Source organism: Seriola lalandi, unplaced genomic scaffold (assembly GCF_002814215.2).
Source record: "Seriola lalandi dorsalis isolate HSWRI2012SDOR001 ecotype SW California unplaced genomic scaffold, Sedor1 jcf7180002054606, whole genome shotgun sequence".
Lineage (NCBI taxonomy): Eukaryota > Metazoa > Chordata > Actinopteri > Carangiformes > Carangidae > Seriola > Seriola lalandi.
The window spans coordinates 883,391-899,835 of NW_019525159.1; the positions used below are offsets into that span (position 1 = coordinate 883,391).

Consider the following 16,445-nt stretch of genomic DNA (forward strand, 5'->3'; position numbering starts at 1 on the left):
GAGAGAGCATGACGGAGCCACCTGGAAGACCTTCACTGGTAGGCAACAGAGGACAAAGCCATCAGACAGGGCTCCCCAGATTCCAAAGTCTACTGACATTTGTTAATCACCAACCGGTCTCTCTGCATCGGTGAGCTCTGCCAGCAGTCACACCCTCTACTCAAACTGGCTGACAGCAGCTGCTCTGTCTGAAAGAGGGCCTTTGAATAAGCCAGCATTAAGCTGATTAGGAGTACAGAGGTTTTGTCCTTAACTGTTGGTTAGTGCTACCATCTCATGCCGTCGGGGAGACAGAAATCTGCGGATGTGTTACATTCTTATATGGCCAGCATCCTGGCGACAGATAATTTATCTAGCAAACAAGACAGGACATGCATCTTGTCAACCTGCGCAGCCTCAATAATTAATGACCCATTGATTGAAAATGACAGCCCGCTTTTTAAAGGAAAAATACAGTGGCAACAACAGCAGGTAGCCAGAGACACGGAAATTGATTTTTGCTGAGATGAGATGACAACATCAGGGGGAAATCAATACATTTTTAGTTTCAAGAAAGTTATAAAACAAAGAGAGAGAGAGTGAGAGAGAGAGAGAGAGAGAGAGAGAAAGAGAGAGCGAGAGAAGTGCAAAGGTAACTGCATAATACTTCAAATTCTGATCTCCTTAGTCCACTGCGTTCACCAGGTTGACTCAGAAGACGGCAAGAAAAAAAAAAAAAAAAAAGAGACAGCAGAGAAAGATCTCATTGTGCCGGCAGAGGAGCAGAAACCGTTGCGTCACAGGACCATTGAGAATTTGGCCTCTTGCACAAACAGGAGATAGAGAGCTGGAGATCAAGATGGCTACTCCCATCCTCTGATGTCAGCAGCCCTGGAGAACCCAACACACCGGATCTGATAGTGTGCTTAGCAGTTGCTCAAGCACCAAATAAAACACAGCCCATATCATCAGGCAATACAATACAGGAGTGCCACAGACTATGACTTCGGTTTGACCAGGGAGTTAAAACAGCTCCTGTATGACAAGGTCTCAAAGTGGTAGGATACTTGTTGTATTTATATATCCTCTTGCTCTGTACAGATGTTTGTGGAACTACTATATGGTCACTGATCATGTAGGTGTATACGAATAAACTTTAGTGTAGGAGTGCTCCACGCTGGTGCGAGGTTGGTTTGCTCACATGGATTCAGGTTGATTATTTTATCATAGATAAATCACTAGAGACAAGACATCTTGTGCATACCACCCTGGTAAAGCAAACAGGTTCATAACCAGCAGCTTATGCGCGCTGGCACGTCGAGTCTCTGTGTAAATAAGTAATATTCACATTCTGTGATGGGGCGGTTTTCACAGGCACAATAATCACATCAGTGCCAAAAATCAGTGCTTTTCCCTTTACTCAGTGTCCTCCCCACCATCCCAACATTTTCCTCACTGTGATAATTCGCACCTGTCTTTTACTTGACACATAATTCCACTTTTAGGCGCTTTCTGCGATGAAATATGTCGACTTATGACAGGATACTGCAATAAAAGAATTCATTGAGGGATATAAGGCATATATTTGGTCAAAAAGAGTAGATATGACAATGAGCAGTTAATTGCATAACTTCTATAATAACTATCTTTAAAAGAGATTGAAGAGTGTATAGTATGAGGCACTGCATTTGTATAAGAACTGATGCAACTGAAAACCAGAGCAAAATCTTTTCTGGTGGCAACGATGACGTGCACTGCAGCGGGCTTGCAACAATCAAATGTTTTTGATTAATCTGCTGATTCTTTTTTCATAGTATGAATTGATTGATTTATCAAAAAGAAAAATACTCCGTGGACCAAGATGACTTTCTCAAACTTCTTGCTTAGTCTGACAAACAGTCCAAAACTTTAAGATGTTTTTCAAGGACCTCTCAGTTGATTTTCTTCATCACAGAATGACAAACCTCGACGCAGCCTTTTAAAACCTTCGGATCTGAAGGCTCAATCATTCTCCTGAAATCCAACATCTGCTGATGCAAGTGTGGGCCAAGTCAAGCAGCGGCAAGAAATATTTATTTTGGCACCAAATCTTTAATCATTCTCTTTACCAGATACAACTGAGAGACTGCGAAATGCTTTGACAGTCTACATCTACACCTGGTGACTGCATTATTAGAGCCAGGCAACAAGATAATTTGCAGCTCCACTCGTTTACATAGACATTTAACGTGCAATATTAGTTACAATATTACAGCTTTTGTTGTGTGAAACATTTGACAGTCATCTGTTACAAACCCAGTAAAAATTGCCCCCCAGAAACATAAACGGAAACTAGTTCTGTAATCATGAAACATATTTAATTTGACAGACTTAATTTGGTGCATAATACAATATATTTATGATGATCTTAATCCGATTAGACTGAAATCACTGGCGCATTAATCGATTAGTTGATCAATAAAGAAATAATCAGTAATCTCTTGTTTGCAAAAGTATTCAGATCCTTTGCCGTGGCTCTAAATTGTGGTCTGGTGCTTCCCGCTTTCTTTACTCTTCCTTTTCCTTTGTAACATCTGTACTATCGGCCAACGCGCAGCCATTTGTGCTTGTACCTAAATTCACTGCCATGCACAAACAACATTCGGTCGAGACAGATTACACACACACACACATGCACACAGTCACCGGGCACCGTCACCACCTCAAATGCACACAGAGAGTGCAGAACTCCAGCGTCAACTTGTCTTGGGTTTTTCACGGCTTAGCCTCACCTGAAAGGTCTCAGAACACACATTAAAGCCACGGGGGCTGAATATGTCACAGAGCATTATTCCCTAAAAAGGATCTCCCGAGAATTTCTTAATACACGCTTTGGAAGTTATTTTGGTTGAGATTAGGAATGGTGCCCCCAAATGCAAGCCAGCCAAAATAACTGAATCTGGTTTGTAGCAATTCTTTGGCCTGCATGCAGCTTACACCCTTGTTGGCTCACAGTTAGGCTTTTATCTGTCGGCACTGTAGCAGATAACAACACTGGTTCAAAAGAGAAAAGCTGGTCCGACCTGACTGACCTTCATAGTCCAATACTGTGCTGCTGCCTCATCCTTTCACTGAAGAATAACATATTGACAGATACAACAACCGCAACACTGCATGTAAAGAGGAGATATGTCAGCGCTGTGTATTTTGCTTTTTGTTTTTATTTTACAGATTTTCATGAAAATCAAATCAATTTGAACTTATTTTCACACCAATATTATGTCCCTTTGCCCCCGACCCCCAAAAAAACCATTAGGTTTCCTGCTACAGAGAATGCACCAACGTTTACAGTAAACAGGGTCTTCGAGCAGCGAGGAGAGTGATGAACAGTGAGGAGGAAAGTAAATGAGCTGCTGATTTTGACACTGGGGTTGCAAAGACGGATCACTTTCATTATAAATTAATCTTTTAATTTTCTTCAATCACTCATTTCCCATTTATTTAAACGATCATACAATACTGAGAAATGCCAATCACAGTTTGCCCACAGCCCGCGGTGGCGTTTTTAAACCACTCACGTTGGTATTTGTGGTTTTAAGCGAAAGTCTCAACAACCATCACGGGTCAGAACATTTTGTTCACACACTCTTGTCCCTGTCAGGATGTATGATAAAAAAATCCCCCAAAAAATAATGAACAGTACTATACGGTACATGGACTCCGATGAGCACCTTCATTATTTTTTACATGCATATAAATGTGTAATAATATGCTTATAACCCAATTTAATCTGATAGATTTTGATACTGAAATTCATTTACAATACCACAATCTCAACACCGACAGACTGATATCCTGTGGTGTTGATGAGCATATCTGTTTCAATGCAACTGTGCTGCGGCTCTCGTGTGATAACACGAACAGTGAGCTGGACAGTACTCTCACCCCCTCCCCTCCCCTCCCCTCCCCTCCCCGCCTCTGCTCAGAGCAGAGAGCTTCCTTAAATGATCACATGGTGCTGCTCATTTGAGGAAGACTGAATACACAGAGATGAGACATCGATCCCACCTGGCCGATCAATGGACCAGGCCTTTTCAGAGGAGATGTGAGGAATCAATAATGTTCAGTATGAACGTTTTGTCATAACATTCTTTAGACATCTGCTGAAATGGAATGAAAGGGATGGGAATGGCATTAAGTACAACAGAAAAGACCAAAATAGAGCTGGAAATACAACAGCAATGCCATCACACATCTCCGCGTAGATCGTTGGAAAACATTTCAACTTATAATATTTTGATTTTAGTTATTTTAAGTTTAGATTAAACCCAGACTTCGGTGTACTTTCCAACTCGGATGATCATTTTTATAAATTCCGTTTTAGTTGTTGGTCTCTGAGGTCAACATGATGAACAAAAATGGCAGATTGAAAAGCATTATTAATCATCTTTTCAGCTAAATCACCAGCTATGCAGCTACACATCTGGGTCCTCATCAGGGTAATGCTGAGCCCACATCATGTTAATGATGAATCAAGCAACTGTGGACGGGCCAAAAGTCCAAAACTGTCTCTGAGAGTGGATAAAATCATCAACATTGTCATGAGATATTATCTGCCACCTGACTAAAAACGCTGGCGTTAATCTGACAACAAATCTGTTTCAGGAAGCATATGGCATTCAGAAAAGTAGGTCAACCATTAACCAGCTAACAGCCTTCACCAGAAACATTCTTCTAGCACTTCTTCATCAGAAGCCCCAAGTCCATCTGGAATATCTAATGTAAAGCTAAGTACTCTGTATTAAAGCGAGGTGACATACATTTTGAAAAAGAGAAATAAAACATTTTTCATCCTACAAATGAGAAGTTGAATTCATAAGTAATCAAACACAACCTCACCAGTTGTCTGACCTTTCTTTTTCTGTTCAACTACAGTGGCTACAGAAAATATTCAGATCCCATCACTTTATTTAATTTCAAAAAGGATAAAATTGTCATTTTTGCCCACCAGTCAACACTCGATGAAAAGATGTTTTTAGAAATAAAATAAATAAATAAAAAACTGAAATCTCTCATTTACAAAAGTATTCAGACCTTTACTGAAATACTTTGTAGGAGCCATTTTAGCAGCAATTGCTGCTTCAGGTCTTCCTGGTTATGTCTCTAACAAGCTTTGCACACCTGGATTTGCCATTTCCCACTTTTCCTCAGAGATCCTCTCGAGCGCCATTGGATTGGACAGGAAGCATCCAAACTGCCATCCTCAGGTCTCTCCACAGATGTTCCCATGGGATTTCAGTCTGGGTTTTGGTTTGACCACTCACTGACAGTGACAGACTTGAAGCCACTCTAGCATTGTCTTGGCTGTATGCTTAGGGTCATTGTGCTGAAAGGTCGAGTCCCTATAGTCTCAGGTCACATGCTCTCTGGAGTAGGTTTTCTTCAAGGACCGTTCTGTATTTAGCTGCATTCATCCTTCCCTTGATTCTGATCGTCCTCACTTCCACTGAGACCCCCTCCCCCCTTTCCTTAATCTTTTTCTCATCAGACCAGAGAATCTTTTTCCTCGTGCTCTCATAATCCTTTAAATGCTATGTGGTAAACTCCAAGTGGGCTGTCATACGCTTTTTACTCAAAGTGGCTTCCATCAGCCACTCTACCATAAGAGCCTGACTCATGGAGTGCTGCTGAGGTGGTCATCCTTCCGGTAGGTTCTGCCATCTCTGCAGAGGAAAACCTTTTGAAGCTCTGTTATAGTGATCATTGGGTTCTCGGTCACCTCCCTGACCGAAACCTTCTTGCCCACTTACTCAGTTTAGCTGGACGGTGCTGGTGGCTCTGAACTTCTTCCATTTCGCAATCATTAAGGCCACAACACCCAGGAGCTTAAGAAACGGTTTTATACCCTTGCTGTGATCTATGCCTCACCAGGTTTATCACAGGCACCTTATATACACAGGTGTGTGTGTGTGTGGGCCTTTCTAAACAATGTCCAGTTAATTATATTTGCCGCTGGTGGACTTCAATCAAATGAAGGGGTCTGAATACTTTCTGAAACCACTGTACATTTTCCCATTTACCATTATCCCATAATTGCTCTATGTTGCCCTAGTTACCACTGTTCAGCCAAAGTTACATGGGACTGCTTTAAAATGGACTAAGAGGAAAGTCTGCCCATGATGTAAGACACTCTCCACTTGACCGCACTGGTTCACTTTTGCCTTCCAAATATTTGAGGTATTAACCCATTAAAAGTAGGTTTATTGAATTAAATTTTAATTTAATATTTTGCATTCATTTGGTAGATTAGTAAAAATGTCAACATTAAAAGGTTCTTCAACCTTGGATTCATCAGATCACAAGTTCCCTCTCTTATCATGGGAATCAACCACATTCTTGCAAAATTAACATGTGCTTTTTGGTGAGAACTTGTTTCTTCATGTTGTTGTCTTACTGCTCAGTTTAGGAGAATGTAGAACACAAAACCCCTGCTAAGTTCATGTTGTGAATTGACTCTGCTATACTGTCCCTCAGTTATTTTTAGCTTGCTGTTGGCCTCCTGGTAGTTTTTCCTTTAGAGCTTCCTCTTTACATGAGCATCCATCATAGAAAGATGACCTGATCCAGATAAGGTCCTGATGGTGCCATTATTCCTCCAAGTCCTGAAGTTTGTTTTCACTGCGTTCCAAAAAAAAAATGAAGAGGGTCTTAAATCTGATTTTATCTCTTCTTCCTAATCTGAGACTTTCAGCAATAAAGAAATGTTGCCATGGCTCCTTTGACATTCCCTTAAAATCTAGTTTTACTTGATCTAATTAGAATCAGTGCAGTTAATTTGTGCAAAATTAGCTCACGTCATGATATTCAATGCAACTAATTGAATCGCAAAACTATTACAGCCCCCGAATTAATGAGGTATGTGCATATTTCCGCAACTGAAATGTTTACCCATTCCCCCTTACCACATAGGAAATACAAATAGTGGCCTTTGTGTTTAACTTTCTCTTACAGGTTACTTTAACTGAATGAATAAAAAAAGAAAAACTGTATTTTTTTTTTTTTTGTGTGAAACCAGCTCAGTAATCCCAGATTGTCTCAGAGGAGTGGTAAATACAGGTGCAGAGCCTTTCAGACGCTGCAATCCAGTGAGCTTTGCTGATCTGTCTGCAGCCTGACCTTCACTAGTGTCACATTCAGAGGGCGTCAAAAAAGAAACTCCTCACCACAGAAGGCCCAGGCGACCCTTAAGGATTCTGGGTAAAGCAGAAGTTCGTGTAAGCTTAGCATCATCCTATTAAGTTGACTGAACGCAGGTTTAATGGAACAAAATGAGACAAGCTGATGCAGAACTGAAATAAACACTATAACTGCCTTTAAAACTGGTTTACTTAACAATATCATGCTTGAGATCTCATCTGATTCAAAATCAAAGCTAATGCATTACACAATATGAACATGTACCTCCTCCGTAATAAAGGACAACGAGCACAGCCTGGAGGATTGAAGCATTTTGATCTTTGGACCTCAAAGTATTCTGCTGACTGAGGGCCTTCAAGCAAGTTCTCACATCAAAAAGAAAGACAGAGAAGCTGAAAGAGGCAGAGAGGGATGTCATTAGCATGACTTTCAGTTGCAAGACTAATCCCAGAAAGAGATGATAATTTTCTATTTTATGTCTGGGTCGTCCATACTGCAAGGTCAGACAGTGCCTGTGTCAGCCTGTCTCTCTCTGACAGATGGTTACCTGACATCACCCACCCAGTCAGACAGCCTTTAATACTTAATATCACTGCACTCACTCTCCTCTTTATATTCCTTCTTTTCAAACCAAGACATTTCCTCTCGCAATCCAAGACATCCAACTTGCTAATTCCATGTTTCTTTCTAAAGCTGCACAGAATAAAAAAAAAAAGAAAAAAAAAAGAAGCTGGCCATCATGGTACAAGTAACCTTGCTCCAAGGGTAGCCTTTGTGCTTAGCAAAGGGCTCAGATTGTTCCTCCTGAAAAGGGGGACGGCTGCAACAGAGAGCACTCAGTAGCAACATTTGGCCTCTTTTGCACTGAAGATAATGACCAAGCAGATTAAGAGGAGACAAGCATTAATAGCCATCTTTTCGTGATGCTACTGTCTTCAGGTTGTCATGGTGAAAACTCACCATAAAAAAAATAAAGAATAAAAAATACTTGTCCATTCAAAATGAAGCGCTTCCACTCTTTTACATCTCCTGCATTTACGTTTTTAATCATGAGCCTTCAAAAGATAGTTGTGTGACCTTGCAGCCTGAAATTTTCACAAAGCAACAAAACAGGGGGCTGGTAAATCCCTCGGCTAAAGCCTGCTGGGTGTGAAGGTTAGATAATGAATACCCATACATAGTGACTCTCTTCATTCCTGTTAACAGCACCGCAGAAATGAACCTTTTCATCTTAGCTGATCTTTTCTCGAGCCACCGCCGCGTATGCTCGGTGCAAAAAGCACCAAATGAAAAATGCAGTTAATAACGCAAAGTCAGAACCCAGGAAATCAAGCAGCTGTGTGAGGAGAAGAGGTGGAAGCAAGGAGACACGCATGGCTGGAGTTCACTGGAAGTCTACTGCTCAACCTTCTTTTAGTATAGTCACCTCACTTGGCTGCTCTCTCCCTCTCTCTCTCTGTGTCTCTCTCCCTCTCTCTCAGGGCTGACAGAATTATCTTCTGCATCAGAGCTGAGGCTGGGCCAACGCTCCACACAGAGGACTCCATTTCACACAGCCAGCCCCACTGTGGCCAAGGAGACGCAGCCAATCACGCTGGAGTATCAGTGGCATGGCCATCCACCATTTTGTGCTCCTCAAGGTCTTTGACTGTCCTGCTCGGCTGAAGTGGAGCTGCCTATGCTCGCTCGGCTATCTTGTTACACAGATGGAAGTGTTTAACTTTAAGAGCACAGACCTGAGCGAGCAGCTTCCCCTCCTGACGGTTCCTCTGCAGACTGTCATGACAGTCAGCAAAAGCAGAAGTGAGATGTGTGGTTTGTGTTTCGCTGCAAAGATGGCCTCCTAGAGTGCAGCTCTGATGTTCTTCATAAGCTGAAGAGATCTGAGAGAGGACTGTGCCTCTAAATACGGAGCACTGAACCAACCCGTCATACAGAAACGAGATATTTGCTATAGATATGTTTCTGTTATGATATGTGTATGCTTCTGTAGATAACAATACAAGTGACCTGACACGCTCTAAACATGTGTCAATGCTTCTGTTGGAGAGCTAAAATCCAGATTTTCAAGACTGAAAAGCATAAAAGATAAAACTTGGGGCAACCCTCAGCAACATTATTAAATATTCCATCCAAAAATGATTAAGTGCACAATTTAATTAATAGCCTTAGGCATGATTATTTTTACAATTTTATATGGGAAGGAATAGGTAGATATATTTGGTTTTCTCAAGAGGTCTCTTCCCTTGAGCTTGAGCAGAAAAATAATTCAGAGGAAAAGAATTCTATCAAGTACTGTACACAAGTAGGCTACAGCTCCACACACAATTCATGCATCTAAACTGTACGTGTTCACAGTGGAGACACGTGAGGCTGAAAATATGATTCATTCAGATCTCCTGCAACTGTAACACACAGGTTGAAGGGCTAAATAAACACCACCGGAGAGTCAGGCAAGTGAAGGATGCCCAAGGACAGATCTCGGAGAGAAACCAGGAAGTGTATTTCCACAAGGACAATTACTCCAGGAAACCTTACATTCCACACAGCCTTGTAGACCATCCATCCTAGCAAGCCATTTCCTGACATAAATCAATCCGCTTCAGTCTTCAAATAAATTCTGTGCTATCTCAGACAATATATGTGAAGAACTGTGGACAAACCGCTTAGATTAAAGTCAGAACTCAAGCTGCCAAACAAAAATGGTGATCCGGTGTCTCCTTCTCAAACCATCTTCCACTGATTATATCATCTCAATCATAACCTTAAAACCTTGGTTTCATTGCTGTTTTCATTTTCTTTGTTAAAATGCATTCCGCTGTATCTAATTCCACCAATTCACCCAAAAAAAAATAAGAAAAGAGTTCAAGAAAAGGCTGCGAGATGCACTCAAGGGTTTCTTATAAGTGGTGCTCAGTGGACAACTGCCAGAAAACACTGCAATGCTGACTTCCTCGTAAGCCTGACATGGCAGTTACTACAGTTACAGGCAGTGGGTGAGGTTACAAGCTCGTCAGGATGGAGTATTTCAGAGTGACCAAAAGAGGACACAGGAAGCAGGAAAAAAAAAAAAAAAAAAAAAAAGCTGAAAAGTCAAAGTCAGTCTGGTTTCCTCGCAGAAACGTCCGAGGAAAAGCTGTGCGATGATGGCAACCTTTTTTTAAAGCTATTGGTAAGTTTATCTTAGAGAAGAAGTAGAGTTCCTCTCCAGGTTCACCAAACTGACCTCTCGAGGCAACTCTACAAGTTTGAGAAGGGAAAGATGAGAGACCCATCAATATTAACTTACCACTGAGACCTCCTTTCCAAGCTCCTAAATATTTAATCGTCCTTGGACAGCTCTGTTGCTTCGTAGGCCGAGCCAGTGTGGATCCCTTCTACAAGACCACTCCTGTTCCTGCTCAATGAAGGCCTTGTCCGGTGGCACCACACTGCCCAAGGAACGGGCGTCTCCAAAGAATTCAGGATTTTTTCCACCACAGGCAGCTCGAGGCTGACAGAGTTGGTTCACTGTGTCTTATTAGAGAAGGGCATAAATCCTGAGACTAGGCTGGAAACCTGAGGACGCCGTATAGATGGCTTAATTTATCTCACCAGACAAACTGTCTCATCAGCATGGCCACTTTATACCTGAAGTCTTGGTTTTCTACTAAACTAGCCCCCTGTATTCCTAAAAGATGTGTGAAGACTGGCAAAGATAGACACAAGAGCTTCAGCTACAAGCCTTGTTTGTTTCTTTTAAGCAGAAGGGGAAAAGACAACGTTGAACTGTTGATGTTCTGATAGAAAGCAGAGAGGAGGAACCAGTTTTGCAGCAGTGTAACGTGGCATCTGACAACAGAAACTGGAATGACACCTCTAGCAAGCCACTTCCTTGTTCTAAACCCTGACATGATGTTGTGTTATGGTCTTTCAAACAGGCCGATGCCTGGTTACACAGCATTAAATTATTCATTTGATTATAGCAGGTTTTAAACACAATCCAACACAATCAAATCTTGCGGTTCAAGAAAGAAAGAAACACGCTTAGGGAGTGTAGAAGGTCAGAAAAATGCAAGAGCAAGTAGTGAGATTTTTTCTTTCTTTTTTCTTTTTTTGCTGTGCTGCAATGACTATAGTGTTGTGGATGTGGGGCCTGTGTGTGTCAGCACACTTACAAGTGTAGCAGCAGGGCCAGGCTGCATCTCATGAGCCATGCATCATGTCAAGAAAGCACTCACTGGAGCATTTCAATTTGCTTTTGTGCGCCTCCCTAGCCTTCTTCACTGCCCCAGGTAGAGAAGAATGGAGGAGTGCATCACCCAATGTGAGTGACTGAATGAAAGAGAGGGAGGGAGGGAGGGAGAGAAAGAGAGAGAGAGAGAGAGAGAGAGAGAGAGCAGTTGTGTGCGTGTGTGTGAGTGTGAGTGCGAGAGACCCAGAAAGAGTATCCGAGTGAGTGATGAGCTTCACAACCGCTTCCTTCCAGTGTTCAAACCATCACAGAAGTCTCTCCTGTTTAATCCCCTGTCCTCTCTGTTGAGCTTTTTTAGCGTAATCCTGAAATACCTTGCAAAAATCCAGTTATGTAATTTTTTTTTTTTTTTCTAAAAGTATCTACCATAGTTCAGTTCTGCCCTGTCACCTTAAAGCTGAACTGCAGTAACAATGTGCATTAAATATTTCATGCAGAGGTAAATTTCAACCGGTTTGATTCTGACAGCCTTTGTCGCGCTCCAGACATGTCACCAATATTTTCTTTGTGCCATGAAACTACAATTAAACCTACAAGAATCAATATAAATAAAATGAAACATTTATGCCGGTGTTAAATGTTTATGTTGCCATGACATAGTGCAGTATCTTATAGCATGTTGCGAGGTACTTTAAATAATTCACTGCTGCGTGAACACACACAAAAACACACACAAAAAACACACACGTTCCCTCAGTGCATTTTGCCTCAAGTCCCAGAAACCAAACAGTATTTCTAAGTTGTGCGCTGGAATATTATCATGCCCCAGGGTGCTCTGTGTCATTTAGCTTGTGATAAATTGATTACACACAAATTTATTTAAAGATATGCACCATGTAAGGAGAAAATTAATTAAAATACTCAAGATACTAAATTCAACTTAGGAGGGCTACAACTAATAGTCATTTCCATTACTGATTAATCTGATGATTACTTTCTTGATTAATCGATTCATCTTTTTGTCATAACGTCTGAAGAAAGTGAGAATTGCTCATCACAGTTGACAACATTTTCAAATGTCTTGCTTTGTCTAAAATCCAAAGACATCAAATTTACTGACACATTGTTTGACAAACGGAAGCAACAGGCCGTGATTATATCAGTTTATGTCGATATAAAACGGATGAATGCTGCAAATTCTCATGCTTGAGAAGCTGGAACCAGAAGATTTACTGAAACTGATTCATTTTCTGTCGATCAAATAATCAATTAATTAACGATTTAGACACAGGCCCTCAAGACATGACGTCAAGATTGAGTAAAAATGCAGGAGCCACCTTAAGGCCCTGTGCTTTTTAGTTTTTAATTCACATTTACACTGTATATTACCAGACAGATCTGTAATTATTTACATTACAAAGTAATTGCCACACAGAGGACCTGGGGACTCTGGGGGCCTCTGAGAGTGTGGCTCCTATAAGCAGTTGCTCACTTTGCCCTGTTAGTAATCCTGCCCTGCTTTACTACAACACAAACTACTGGAAATGCCATCTCTGCCACAGCACAGGCAAACAGCCCTGACTCACATGACCTTAACCGGGGAGCTGAGCAGAAAACCTGAGCACACAGATCAGCTACTACTGTAGCATGAATACGCTTTACAATTGAGAAGGAGTCGAGAATGTGTTGAAGACTTGTGAAAGTTAGAACAGCAACTCTAAGTGCAAAGACACAGCTCTCTGTGGCAGAGGCTATCTGTGTAGCCTCTGAGCTTTCTTCAAAAAAAATAAATAAAACATCACAATCACATCCAGGTTTACATCACTGGGCTCATTTGAAGAACATCCACTATCCACCAGACTATTTCCATTGCACCCGTCTGTGAGACAAATGTGTCGACCGCAGCAGATTCCTGCCCGGCCGTCCTCTATCGGCTCCTCCTTGAGAACCTGTTTGCCCTGCCACGCCAGGGAGAAGGAGCATCGCCACCATTTTGATTGCTCTTCTCAGCCCCAGCATTGTCGCAGCACAGTGTGTCAAGCTCACAGTCTCCTTGTCAGCAAGATTTCACACAGTGGCCAGGGGAACTGCAGAGCGTAGCACAGCCACACTCTCTCACACTCACACACACACATACACACACACACACACACACACACACACACACACACACACACACACACAGACCACAGCTTGCAAACACACCTCCACTCTCCTGACAGGCTGGTCAACAGATACCTTTAGGATATAAAGTGTGAAACGTCACCTAAGGTTGTACAGTGGACATTACAACATCGAGCTTGCTAATAAATGACCCGCAGCCTAATCCATTAGTCTGAATAACTTTTAAACATGCTCGAAACACCAAATAAATAAGTGTAATCGTGCAATAACAGACACATGTGCTGCCCAGTAAACAGAGAGGACTCCTGTGTAACTAACAAACATTTTACCTTCTCATTTACAGCCACCAGGACGAAGATAACAGCAGTAATGTGACCAAAACTCATCCAAAACAAAGAATCAAGAATCATCTTGAGAACTTCCTTTCAGAAACTATCCGCAACAGCCAACACTTCACTCACACACACATGCACACACACGCACACAGAGAGAGAGAGAGAGAGAGAGTGTGTGTGTGTGTGTGTTGAGACCACTTTGTTGAACATTAACTGCCTGCATGGCCAAAACACTGCATTATTCAGCATTAAAATTCCTATCTCATCCATGTGTCCCTCAGCGATCACAGTCACAAACATGTACTGTCCAAAAGTGTCAGCAGCAGATCTTTAAAATTATAAATATATATATCTATATATATATAGATATATGTATATATATATATATAGATAGATATATATAGATATTCCAAGCCAAGTTGTGTTTAATGAGGCGATGTAAATTAAAGCAGCAAGTTCATGGAGTTAACCTTGAAAGACCCACTAAATGATCTAGCCTCACTTTTTCAGAGTTCTTCTGTTTCCTCTAGCTGACTAAAACTTCAGAGCTGAAAAAAGCAGAAAAAGAAGCAGAGGAAGAGGAAGAAGGAGAAGAGATTGTGGCCGATCTTTTTTTTTTTTTTTTTTTGAACACAACCTTTGTTCTGGCGTGAGGGATCCTGCCTGTCTGACTCCAGGGCTCTCCTTGGAGACTCATCTGCCTTCCTCCATTTTATGGTGAAGCCCCTACTAGTATGACACATACCTGACTGGAGACCAGTGACAGCAAATAGACATCCAAACAGTGCAGGGGAGCAAGCGGCTAACAATGTAGCAGTAAGCACCAGGAACAAAAACAGAAATCACAATAAAAATATATAAAGCCACACTGCGCTTACATTCATTTCACCACCACCAAGAGACATCTAGCTCCAACCCTGTGGAGAACCGAGTCTAAACCAGCCACCAGATAAGCTTTCTTTTTTAAATATTGAGGGGAACACATATAGCCTCCTCACACTGGACATGGTTTTCATGGTGAGTGTATGTGTGTGTGTGTGTGTATGTGTGTGTGTGTGTGTGAGAGAGTGTGTGAGTGTGTGAGTGTGTGTGTGAGTGTGTGTGAGTGTGAGTGTGACTGGACCAGCGGCTATGCCAGCTCCTCTGTGTCGCTAATGGAGGCTGGTTGGGAGAGGAGAGCAATCCGTGCAATGGCTTCTCCATGAAGCTAACGCGCAACAACACGCACGGCCGGAGAGGGGACGCACAGCCGGGGCCAGTAATTCCCCTGACCAGACATGTCAGAATAACAAAACACTCCGCTCCGGTGCTGCTGAAACACGCAGGCGAGCCTCTTTACACCGCCGCGTCCATTTCCGTGTGTCACTTTGACAACAAACCGAAAGGCGACATAGCGAGGAAGCGGTAGGTTGGTTAGGATATTAAGTGGGAAGCGAGAAGACCCACTTGACTTTGGCTGCATGGGTGCCAGCCGGAGCGCCCACCCGACTAAAATCTCCTCTCTCCTCCACTCCCAAGTCGGCTGGACCTGGACTATAAGGAGAAAAAACGGGGGGGGGGGATCAGCTCTTTCCAGGTCATTCACGAGGCGCTCTCCAAATTATATCCCATGATCTACCATACCGACGTTCTCGCAGACCTTGAAAGCCCAGCCGAAATCTTGGCGAAACTGGAAATATAGTGCAAGAGGAAAAACTCACTAGTACAATCTTCTCCTCAAGCGATCCTCCCAAAAGTTGTCCTCGTATTTCATGCGTGCGCCCGGTCGTTCTAATGGATGATCGCCATCTTTCCTGCTTCTCCTTTGCTGCAGCTGCAGATGACCTGAGATCCGTCTGTCTCTGAATAATGAGCAACCACACAGACAAGGAAGACAATCTGCAAAGCAGGCTACACAAAGAAGTTTGGGAGACTAGCAAGCACCAGAGGGTGCACAAGAGTTTACGACGAGACGAGGGAGCATCAGCAGGATGGACAGCGTCTATGTCTGAGAAGCTCATCCTTCATCTAGACTGAAGTCAGATAGCCTGCAAAGCCTTATCAGCGGCTCAGACCACCACCAGATACATGCGGGCACCGTCAATTTTATATAGGCTTTCCATACTGTGTCTGCCACGTCATGGGGTTATCTGCAGTTCACTTTGGTGGTGATGATGCTGCTTCAACACCTCAACCACACAAACAACAACACAGATAAATGGATAGATAGATAGATAGATAGATAGATAGATAGATAGATAGATAGATAGATAGATAGATAGATAGATAGATAGATAGATAGATGCAGAGTTAATACCCTAATATTATAAAATAAATATCAAAATATATCCATAGTAAAAATCATCACTCCCCCAAAGATTTATAACCTTTATTCAAATAAAAATAAAATAATAAATTCACACGTGTATTAAGGCATTTTGTCCTTCATTCAAAACAAAAAAAACAAAACAAATAAAAATATATAAAGAAGAGAGCTGATGTGTTGCAGTACATTGTCATTACACAGTAAAGTAGACATGATGCTGCTGCTGCTGCTGCAGGCTGCTGCTCTGTCCACCAGCTGCTAACAAAGAGGGAGCCCAAGACAAAAGGTGCAGGGTCCTGCTCAGATGTATGTCAGTGTAAAGGATGGGTGGGTGACGAGTGGGTGGGTGGGA

General features: G+C 42.2%; 1 protein-coding gene across 2 annotated transcripts in view; it reads right to left on the reverse strand.

Annotated features, from left to right (window-relative positions):
• Nucleotides 1–15,624, reverse strand: part of znf462 (zinc finger protein 462) — a 47,530-nt gene extending 31,906 nt beyond the window's left edge. The window contains exon 1 of one of the 2 annotated variants that reach the window (XM_023419666.2): nucleotides 15,489–15,624. The gene's annotated coding sequence lies outside the window, so the exon portion shown is untranslated. Of the gene's footprint in view, nucleotides 1–13,782; nucleotides 13,918–15,488 lie in introns of those variants that run through there. The other variant, XM_087177445.1, reaches the window with a different exon arrangement.
• Nucleotides 15,625–16,445: the final 821 nt, after the last annotated feature.